The sequence below is a fragment of the Narcine bancroftii genome, chromosome 1 (assembly GCF_036971445.1).
Source record: "Narcine bancroftii isolate sNarBan1 chromosome 1, sNarBan1.hap1, whole genome shotgun sequence".
Lineage (NCBI taxonomy): Eukaryota > Metazoa > Chordata > Chondrichthyes > Torpediniformes > Narcinidae > Narcine > Narcine bancroftii.
Window position 1 is genome coordinate 490,586,400 of NC_091469.1, and position 10,424 is coordinate 490,596,823.

Consider the following 10,424-nt stretch of genomic DNA (forward strand, 5'->3'; position numbering starts at 1 on the left):
CCATCTGGTTTCGGTACCAGAATACAAGTAGAACTCCAATCTGAGTTCGAAGGTCGAATAATGTCATTCCTCAACATATTTTCCACTTCCTGATCCATGATTTTATTCTTCTAAATATTTATTCTATATGGGGGCTGTTTTATGGGATTTGCTCCTCCTACATCGACATCATGGTGAATCACTGATGTCCTTTTTGGAACATCAGGGAACAAATTTGTATATTTCAAAAGTAATTCTTTCATCTGCATCTGCTCTTGTGACTTAAGATGGTCTAACTTTTTCTCCAAATTTTCCAAAGTTGTTGAGTTTGTCAGGTGCACAGGAACCATGGTTTCTTTAAGGTTACCCTCACAAGATTCTGTTTCCATAATCTCATGATCCACCACTTCCTCCACTCTGTCAACAGCCGACACCTCTGATAAGGTTTCAACATCAATTCACTTTCCAAGTCATATCTACCAGCCATTTCTTTAGTCTCCTGTTCACTTACTGCTTTCTCCCTCCAACATCTGTATCTACTTTCTTTTGCTGAATTAACTCTTTCCTTGACAAGGAGAAATCCTCACTCTCACAATGACCCTGTTCTTTCAAAAGTACTTCAGAAGTACTGGGCAAATCCAGTCTATCAACTGGTTTTCTTCAGCTGTCATCATTTTCCTCGTCATAGACCTTGTTACAGCACGTGCAGGATACATCTCACCATCCTCTCTAATCACAGCCTTACTAGGCCGATTTGTTAATCTCAAAACTGACCCAACTTTATCCTCTGCCAAATCATTCCCTAATTGTGGTGCGCTGTTAGCCAGAATCAGACACACACAAGGTAAAGACTGTACCACAGGCTTTAATACACAAAGATTTCCACAGAGTCAGGCTGCAACAACTCTGAGTGAGGCCTCGGGAGGCTTATATCCCGGACAGTGATTGACACCCGACCGGATGGAGCTTGATCCATTCATGCCGACTGATTGACAGCCGGTCAGGTGTTGTCCTGTCCCTTTACACTCCTGCAGGTACAGAGGTTGCCCCCTGCAGTAGGTCAGTGGGGTACCACCACATTCACCCCCTTCCTTAAAATTTTCCTGGGGGTGGGGGGGGGGCAGTAACAAGAAATCACACCCACTATGTACATACAATATTTACAGGTTGAGACGATTCGGCGGCCACCGGGGACTCTGTGACCATTGTCGGACTGGCTCCTGGTCACTGGTCAGAGGGGAAGTGGGGGGCTGGCGGCAGGGGTGTGTGTGGCTAGTGTGGTGCCGTGCGGAGAGGTGGCCAGGGGGGCTGGGGTCAACGTATGCGGGTTGTATTGGATGGGTGGGGGGGCGGGTTCGTCTCCTAAGGCTGAAGCGGGCCCCTAGTGGTCGAGGAGGCCCTGCATGCCCCATAGCTGCCTGGGAATGGGGATGTATGCCTGGTCAGCATCATCTTGGGCTGGAGGATGGTGTTGTGTAGTGGGTGCTCCTGCTGGTGCCAGGTCCCTGGTTGAGACGGTGTCCTCCCTGCCACTGCTAAACCTAACATAAGTGTAGTTATGGTTTGCATGAAGGAGGAAGACTTGCTCCACCAGGGGTTCGGCCTTGTGTGTCCATATGTGCTTACTGGGAGGGACATTCCAGTCGCCGACCTCCTGGGGAATGAGAACAGGTGTTCATGAGGGGTCTCGTTGGTAGCCGTGCACAGCAGTGACCGAATGGCATGATGCGCCTCGGGCAGAGCGTCCTGCCAGTAGTCAATGGCCTACCCTTTTGACCTGAGAACCAGGAGGTCTGCCTTCCAGACCACCCCATTCTCACGTTCCAATTGCCCGTTGCCTCTCAGATTATAGCTTGTCGTGCGACTGGTCGCAATGCCCCTCACCATCAGGTTCTGGCGCAGCTCGTCGCTCATGAAACTAGTCCCCCGGTCGCTGTGGATGAAGGCGGGGTAGTCAAACATGGTGAAAATCTGCCCCAAGGCCCTGATGATGGTGGCTGTGAAGGTGTCCGGACAAGGGATGGTGAAAGGGAAGCGTGAGTACTCGTCCACTACCATGAGGAAGTAGACGTTTCGGTTTGTGGAAGGCAGGGGCCCTTTGAAGTCCATGCCGAGACACTCGAAAGGCCGAGTAGCCTTTACAATGTGGGCCTGGGGGGGGGGGGGGGGCGGAAGAAGCGTGGTCCTGCTGGTCACAGCCGTAGATAGTGACGTTATCCAGATATGGGAACGTCGCCTACAGCTTGTGCCGGTCTACCATACGATCCATCTCCCACTAGAAGACGGAGATCAAGTTCGTAACCCCAAAAGGAACCCGACTGAACTGGTACAGGCCCCCGTCCACCTCAAAGGCGGTGCAGGGCTTGTCGTTCAGGTGGATAGGGATTTGGTGATATGCCAACTTCAGGTCAATCGTGGAGAAAACCTGGTAGCGGGCTATCTCATTGACCACATCGGCGATCCTCAGCAGGGGGGAGGCATCCAGCTGGGTGTACTGATTAATGGTCTGGCTGTGATCCACAACCATCCTCGGCTTACTTCCCCCTTTGACTACCAGGACTTGGGCTCTCCAAGGGCTCTCACTGAGCTCTATAATGCCTTCCGCCAGGAGTCGCCGCACCTCCGCCTTGATGAATTCCCTGTCTGCAGCGCAAAAATGTCTACTTCTGGTGGCAATCGGCTTGCAGCCTAGCACAAGATGTGGAAAGAGTGCCAGTGGGGTGATGTGCAGTGGAGAGGCCATAAGTTGGCTGGGGCTGGTAGGTTGGCGTGCTGTGCATTGTGAGTGGAGGTTGGGGCTCCCGAAGGCAAGGGTGACACTGTAAATCCAGGAGGAGTGGTGCGCAGAGTTTGGACATGACTAGGAGCCTGAATCATGTGTAAGTCTCCCCTCCCACCATTATATCGACCGAGCACCGCCCGAGGGTACCAACAGTCTTATCCTTGGCAGCGAGGGCAATCGAGCAGGTGGTGGGGTGAACCTTTAACCTTAGGGAGTGGGCCATGCGCGGGTGAATGAAGCTCTCGATGCTGCCACTGTCCCAACAGGCACTTTGTTACCTGCCCATTGACTCAGATGTCCATCATCGAGCGCCCGAGATCGTGGAGGATGTCCCTGGTCAGCATGGTGGTGGCCAGAACCGTCTCGGAGTCGGAGTCGTCACTATCCAGAGGGATGGGGAGTGTCGATAGGACGGCCTGTTCATCGCTCGTGTTGACCATGTCAACATCAGTCATGAGGTGCAGCATGCGGTAGCCGATGGCCTCCGGAGGCATGAGGAGCGTCGGTAGGGCGGCCTGGTCATCGACTGTGTTGACCATGTTGCCATCGGTTGCTGGGTGCAGTGTGCAGCAGCTGATGGCACCCGGAGGTGTGGGGAGTGTCGGTAGGGTGGCCTGGTCATCGACTGTGTTGACCATGTTGCCATCGGTTGCTGGGTGCAGTGTGCAGCAGCTGATGGCCTCCGGAGGCATGAGGAGCGTCGGTAGGGCGGCCTGGTCATCGACTGTGTTGACCATGTTGCCATCGGTTGCTGGGTGCAGTGTGCAGCAGCTGATGGCACCCGGAGGTGTGGGGAGTGTCGGTAGGGTGGCCTGGTCATCGCCCGGGTTGACCTCGTCACTCTCAACGTCGTCGGGTGCTCTCCATGTCTGGCTCTGCCTGGTCCAAGATGGCGGCGGCACGTGGGGGCCTGTTGCATGACTGGCCTCCTTTCCCAGCTGTGTCCACTGCGCCAGGAGAAGTGACGTCATCACAGTCTGTGGCAGTGATGTCGTTACATCAGCCGGAAGTGACATCGCTGTAGTTCTCAGTGAGCGGCGCCGGCGAGGTCGGGGGCTGGTGCAGATGCTCGGGGCACACGCTCTGACAGTCGCTGGCGGCGCTGGATGTTGCACAGTCGAAGTCAGGGAAGGAGGAAGTCACCGCGGGGACAATGGTGCCACCCAGCATGTGCATGTGGAGGGGTCCGCGGGGGAGGTGGGGAGGTCATAGAGGGCCACTGAGCTGCCGGCAGGTTTAGAGGCACTCTTTTGCAAAGTGTCCTTTCTTGCCGCATCGGGAACAATACTGGTTCCTAGCTGGGCAGTTTTGGTGCGATTGTCGATCTGACCCACACCAGGACCCACAGTACTTACAGGAGCTCCGGGCGCCTGCCGCAGCGACATTCTCCTCCCCAGCTCAGTCTGGGGCTGCAGTGTGAGAGGGTCCATGAGGGAGCCTGAGGGAACCGGGAATCAAAGGCTTCGATGTGCAGGGCTGCTGCTTCCAGGGTTTCGACCACTTCCACAGTCCTGGTTAGGGCATAGATGTTGTCTTCCAGCAACATCTGCTGCACGGCCCTCGAGCGTAGCCCTTGGACAAAGGCGTCCCGGATCAGCCTCTCGACCTCCTCTACACCTACCCTGGGTTCAGCCAGACACGGTCGGACCAACTCTCGTAAGTGTCCCAGGTAAGACTCAGCCGTCTCCCTGGGTTGCTGAGCTCGGGGTGTTGAGGAGGTACCTTGCACAGACCACATTCATGGGGGGCTTGTACAAGTTCTCGAGTGTGTCCATTGCTTTCTTGTACACGGAGCAGCCTTTGGTTACCTGGAAGGTGTGGGAACCCAGCTTTAACCAGAGTAGGTCCAACCTCTTCCGATCGGAGTCCAGGATGTCGCCCTCGTGTGCCTCGATGATTGCCTTGACCACGTGCTGCCAGATCTCGAAGCGTGTCTGGGCTTCCGGGTGGCGTGGGTCGACCTCAAGGCTCCCTGCGCACAGGCGTTTTTCTATAGGCACCGTGGGAAAATTTTGTGGATTAAATTGTGGTGCACTGATAGCCAGTATCAGACACACACAAAGATACAACAGGCTTTAATCCACAAAGACTTCCACAGAGCCAGGCTGGCAGTGGCTGCCTCGGGAGGCCGGCACAGGCTTATGTTCCGGAGGGTGATTGATACCTGACCGGGTGGGATTTGATCCATTCAGACTGACTGATTGACAGCAGCCAGGTGTGGTCCTGTCCCCTTACACTCCTGCAGGTACAGAGGCTGACCCTGCAGTAGGCCGGTGGTGTACCACCACATTAATAAAAATGAGTCTCCCTGCATGGGTAACTTTGAAATTACTCCTACTACAACAGGTCCTTTAACTAATTCTGAATTCAGTACTATGTTGTGAAGAGATATTGACTCTACCTCACCTCCAACACCTTTAATCAAAGTTGTCTCCCCTGTGTCAGTCCTTTGATCCAGAGTTAAAACATTTTCCAACAACAGAGACTGAGCAGCCCCAGTATCTCCAAGAATTTTAACTGGAACCTGTGATTCTCCCTCCTTTACTGAAACCAAGCCCTCTGACACAAAAGGTTTGAAAACATCCATAACATCCTTACTAGGTTTGGAACATCTGTTCTCCTTAAACTCAACTGTTTGAATACAGGCTTCTGGTAAAACCTCCTTTTCTCATCTCTTTTTCAACACTAAACGATTCACAATAACATGACCAGGTTTCTTACAAAAATGACATACAAATCCAGGAGTTCTGTCCTTTCCCACCTTACCTTCACCTTTTCCCTTAACATTCTCCCCAGATTTAATTTCAGGGGTTTATTAATCTGTTCCACATTAACCCTCTGAACAGGCTTACTAATCTGAAATGTATTTTTGTGACTCAGGGCAAATTCATCCACTAACCTCGCTGTTTGCTGCCATGACCCACATCTCTCTCATCCAGGTATAATTTAATCTTATTTGGAACATACTTTTTAATTTCCTCAATTAATATCAATTCTCTCAATCTGTCAAAATCATTATTTATTCCTTTTGAGGCGCACCAATGGTCAAAACATACAGATTTTCCCAGAGCAAAATCCATATAAGATTGATTCCATGTTTCCACCAAACTCCTAATTTTTTGTCTATATGCCTCTGGAACCAACCCATAAGCTTTCAATCCTGCTTGTTTAACAGGATCATAATTTGCCACTTGCTCTGTAGTCAAACTAGAGGATGCAATTTGTGCTTTTCCCTTCAATACACTTTGGAGCATAAGAGGCCATTTTTCTTTTGGCCACCTTGAGCTCTCAGCAACCTTTTCAAAAAGCTGAAAATATGTATATATATCTCCCTCATCAAAAGGAGGAACTAGATCTACCTCTCTATTAGTCAAAAACCTCTCCCCAGGAGTTACAGCCTCAATTGTCTTACCTCCCTCCATCTCAATTTTTAACTTCTCTAATTGTAACCGTCTGTCCCCTTCAATCTTTTCCGTCATATTTTCTTTGTCTTTTATAATCCTCTCTGTTTTGCAGCTCCCTCTGCCTTCACATACTCTGTTTCTCAGCTTCCAACCCCCTCAATTTCTCCAATTCCAATTGCAACTCGAAAGATCTATCCTCCGGAAAATTGTCTAAGTCTTTCTCAACAACTTTTCCCTCACCTATATAATATTTCACTATAATCCTCTGTATTTGTATTTTCCTCATCCATTGCTTGCCATGTACCAGTCTAAATTCTTCTTAATAACATAATAATAACATAACAATTTACAGCACGGAAACAGGCCATTAGGCCCTTCTAGTCCGCACCGAACCAAACACCCCTCTCTAGTTCCACCTCCTTGCACAATGCCCATAACCCTCCATCTTCTTCTCATCCATAGACCTGTCCAACCTTTTCTTAAATAATACTTAAATGTTAAAACTGAGCCCACATTCACCACTTCAGCTGGCACCACTCTCTGTGTGAAGATGTTCCCTCTCATGACCCCCCTAAACCTTTCCCCTTTCACCCTTAACCCATGTCCTCTGGTTTGTATCTCACTTACCATAAATGGATAAAAGCTGACCTACATTTACTCTGTCCGTCCCCCTCAAAATTATAAATATCTCTATCTCAAATCTCCCCTCATTTTTCTACATTCCAGGGGATAAAGTCCTAACCTGATTAACTTTTCCCTGTAATTCAGTTCCTGAAGTCTGGGCAACATTCTGGTAAATCGTCTCTGCACTCTTTCTATCTTATTGACATTATTCCTGTAGTTTGGTGACCAAAATTACACACAATTCTCCAAATTTGCCCTCACCAATGTCTTATAAAACCTCACCATAACATCCCAACTCCTGCACTTAATACTTTGATTTATCTAGGCCAATATGCTAAAAAGCTCTCTTTATAACCCTATCCACCTGTGACACCACTTTCAGGGAATTATGTATCTGTATTCCCAGGTCCCTCTGTTCTACCCCACTCCTCAGTGCCCAACCATTTACCGTGTACGTCCTTTCTTGGTTTGTCCTTCCAAAATGCAACACCTCACACTTGTCTGCATTAAATTCCATCGGCCATTTATCATCCCACTTTTCCAGCTGGTCCAGATCCCTCTGCAAACTTTGAAAACCTTCCTCGCTGTCCACAACGTCTCCAATCTTAGTGTCATCTTCAAACTTGCTGATCCAATTCACCACATTATCATCCAGATCATTGATATAGACAACAAACAACAATGGTCCCAGCACCAATCCCTGAGGCACATCACTAGTCACAGGCCTCCAGTCTGAGAAGCATCATCCACCACTACTCTCTGGTTTCTCCCGTCCAGCCATTGTCGAATCCAGTTCACTACTTCACCATGAACATTCCTGACTAACCTCCCATGTGGGACCTTGTCAAAATCCTGACAAAAGTCCATGTAGACAACATCCACAGCCTTTCCTTCATAAACATTCCTGGTAACCTCGAAAGACTATTGGCTAAACATGACCTACCATGCACAAAGCCCCACATTGATTATCCCTAATCAGTCCATGGCTATCCAAATAGTTGTATATCCGATCTCTTAGGACACCTTACAATAATTTACGTACTACTGATGTCAGGCTCACCGGCCTATAATTTCCAGGGCTACATTTGGAGCCTTTTTTAAAGAAAGGAACAAGGTGACCCTCCGGCACCTCACCCATGGCAAATGACATTTTAAATATTTCTGCCAAAGCCCATGCAATTTCTACACCAGCCTCCCTCAAGGTCTGAGAGAATACCTTGTCAGGCCCTGGGGATTTATCCCCCCTTATTTCTTTAAGACATCAACCACTTCCTCCTCTTTATTCTGTACAGGTTCCATTACCTCACTGCTTGTTTTCCTGACTTTCTACAACTCTGCAGTTTCCTGAGTGAAAATTGGTGGAAAGAAAATTGAAGATCTCCCCCATCTCTTTTGTCTCCATACAAAGCCGACCGCTCTGATTGTCAATGGTACCAATTTTGTCCCTTTTGCTCTTGATATACCTGTACAAACCCTGAGGATTTTCCTTCACATTGTCTCCCAAAGTAACCTCATGTATTTTTAATGCCTTCCTGAGGTTTTTCTTGTATTTTTATTCTCCTCAAGACCCTCATTTGCTCCATGTTGCCTTTACCTGTTATGCCCCTCCCAAACCAGATCCCCAATATCCCTCGATAACTAAGATGCCCTTTACCTGTGAACCTTGTCTTTAATCCTGACAGGAACAAACAAACTCTGTACTCTCAAAGTTTCACCTTTGAAGGCCCTCCATTTACCATGAACATCCTGGCCAGAAACAATCTAACACCATCCATGCATCCAATTTAGAATCTCAACCCAAGGCCCAGACCAATCCTTCTCCATAATTAACTTGAATCTAATGGCATTATGATCACTGGATCCAAAGTGTGCACATACTTCTGTCACCTGTCCTGTCTTGTTCCCTAATAGGATATCCAGTATTACATTATCTCTCATTGGTACCTCTATAACCAGATAACCATTTACGGAGTGGAAACAGTCCATGTCGGCCTTTCGAGTCCACAGAGGTTCACTAGAACAACTCCACTAGCTCAAACCTCCCACTCTCCGCCAATAACCCTCCAACCCCCTCACCTCCACGTACACATCCAACCTTCTCTTAAATGATGGAAGGGACCCTGCTGCAACTATTTCATTCAGAAGTTCATTCCGTTCTGCCACCACTCACTAAGTGAAAAAGCCACCTCTAATATTTCTCCTAAAGTTTTGCCCCCTTACCCTTAACTCACGGCCTCTTGTTCCAACCTCCCCTGCCCTCAGGGGAAAGAGTGAGGCTGTTTGGGTGGAATTGAGGGGTGAAGGAGGCATGAGGGTGCTAATAGGGGTGTATTACAGACAACCAAATGGGCCAAGAAAATTAGAGGAACAAATTTGTATGGAGATAACGTATATGTGTGAGAATCATAAGGTAGTGATCATGGGAGATTTTAACTTCCCTCACATTGATTGGGATACCCGTACAGTTAGAGGGCTGGATGGGCTAGAGTTCATTAAATGTGTTCAAGATTGTTTTCTAAATCAATTAGTAGAAGAACTGACTCGGGACGGTGTAATACTGGATCTCCTGTTAGGCAATGAGCTAGGTCAGGTATCGGACATTAATGTTGGAGTTCCAATTGGGTCTAGTGATCATAACTCTGTTAGTTTTAGGGTAGTTTTAGGGAAGAGCAAGGAGGGGCCTAAAGTTGAGGTTCTGGATTGGAGAAGAGCAAATTTCAAAGGAATAAGATGGGATTTGGGGTGTATTGAGTGGGTCAGGATATTTTCAGGTGAGGGTGTAAATGAGAAATGGAGGATATTCAAAAAAGAAATTTTGAGAGTACAGAGTTGATATGTCCCAGTGAGGATCAAAGGAATGGCTGGAAGTCATAGGGAGGCTTGGTTTTTGAGGAATATTGGAAATTTGGTTAGGAGAAAAAAGTAGGTGTACAAGAGGTATAAAGAGCAGGGAGCTGAGAAGTTGAAGGAGGACTACAAGGAGTCTAGAAGGAATCTTAAAAAAGAAATTAGAAAGGCCAAAAAAAGGCACGAAGAGGCTTTGGCAGACAGAGTAAAAATAAATCCAAAGTGTTTCCATAAGTACATTAAAAGTAAAAGATTAGTGAGGGATAAAATTGGACTCCTTGTAGATAGCGAGGGTAGGCTGAGTGAGAAGTCTGAGGAAATGGGGGAAATTTTGAATGATTTATTTGCCTCGGTATTCACTAGGGAAAAAAATATTGAACCAGTTGAGGTAAAGAAAAATAGTGGGGAGGTCATGAAGCATATAAGGATAACCGAGGAGGTAGTGATGGCTGTGTTGAAAAAGATAAAGGTGGATAAATCTCCGGGACCGGACAAAATATTCCCAAGGACACTCAGGGAGGCTAGTGGACAGATAGTGGGGCCATTAACAGAGATATTTAGGATGTCACTGGCCACGGGGGTGGTGCCAAAGGATTTGAGTGTGGCGCATGTGGTTCCGCTGTTTAAGAAAGGGTCCAAACGTAAACCTGGGAATTATAGGCCCGTGAGTCTGACGTCTGTGGTGGGCAAGTTGATGGAAAGTGTTCTGAGGGATGGTATTTACAAATATTTTGAGGTACAGGGATTGATAGGGAGTAATCAGCGTGGTTTTGTCAGGGGTAGATCAT